We start from the raw sequence: 1,490 nt of genomic DNA on the forward strand, positions 1-1,490 counted from the left end.
GATCAAACTGACATTTTGCAAAGTGAATGCAAAAGAAAGGTCTGTCGTTCAAGCCCCCTTGGGATAAGGTCCCAAATCACTGCTCCAGTCTCGCCTGCCATTCCTCTTCTTCCTCCTCATTCTCTAGTCAAACTTGCCTATTTGAAGCCAAGCATACACAACTCCCTACCTCTGACCTCTGTCCATCATGTTCCTCTCTACTTTCTCCATTTCTATTTCTAAACTCTACTCATATCCGCATGTGCGCCCCAAATACTTTCCTTTCTAGGAAACTTCCCTAATCTTCCCAGTTGAAAGCTACCTTTCCTACCTCTAAATTACTCTAACACTTACTGGACCACTTGTTCTAGGTCTTGGTAAATGTCATTCCCATGTGTCTTCTCTTCCCTACTAGTTCCTATGAGCACCCGAGGGCTGGTTTGTCTTTTTTGCTGTTTGCAAAAAGCAAACTCCACTCTAAAGCCTAGAGGGAACTTTTAATGTAAAGTACATGATTTGGGGGCTCCACTGACACTAATATGACATAAATTCAGATTAGTTTCCAATCTTTAACATTGCTTTTACATGTGTAAAAACACACTCCAGTAGCTTATAGCTAAGAGTTACCAAAACAATCCTCAAGTCTTCCACTACAAAAATTGACAATGTAGTCGCACATGTATTAAATTGTTGCATAAAGACCGCAGAATCTTACCCCTCCCCCAAGTCCCTTTAAGATCTGTAAGAACAAATTTCCATCTTCTGCAAAAAAAGCTGAGCTGAGGCAGTGTGTACCCACGCCCCTCCCCCACCCCAGCCAAGCTTTTCACATGTCATTCCTCCTTAGCTCACCTGTCTTGGTAACAAACTATACCCTGTTCACCTGTCAGTCGAACCCTACATGTTTCAGCCTTCGTGCAAAGCCCATTTTTTTCTTCAGACCTTCCTGTCAGAAGCCATTTGGTCACACCTCCTCAACTTTACAGACTGGGAGGTAGTCCAGAGGGCAACACAAGGTCACACAGGAAATCAGTGGCAGAGCCAGAACTAGAATTCAGATCTCCTAGGACTCAGAGTAAGGCCTTCTCCTTTATACTACCTCCTTTACTTAATTCATCTATTATTTGAATCTAGCATTATTTTTACTGGCTTTCAGGGGCTCCAGAGCACTGAATTTCACACATTATTTTTCAAGTCTACCTCATTACTCTCAGTCATCAAGAATGAGGATTAGAGTTAAATGCTCAAAGATCCTACATACTTGTGTATTTCCCCTCAACAACCACTAATATAAAAACACCAAAGAAACCAGTTCTTTAGTGTGTGTCAACACAGGCTTACAATCAAAGTCTTAAATTACAAATGTAAGCATACAACTAGGCTTTACCAAAGAGGAATGTGTTTATTTCACTTAAATTCTTAAAAATACTTTTTTGGCAGTTGTCACATAAAATGTCCTAATGTAAAAAAATTTTCATTAAAAAGAAAAGAAAAGCATGAAAAAACAGACC

The sequence above is a fragment of the Phocoena sinus genome, chromosome 6 (genome assembly GCF_008692025.1).
Source record: "Phocoena sinus isolate mPhoSin1 chromosome 6, mPhoSin1.pri, whole genome shotgun sequence".
In the NCBI taxonomy this organism is placed as follows: Eukaryota; Metazoa; Chordata; class Mammalia; order Artiodactyla; family Phocoenidae; genus Phocoena; species Phocoena sinus.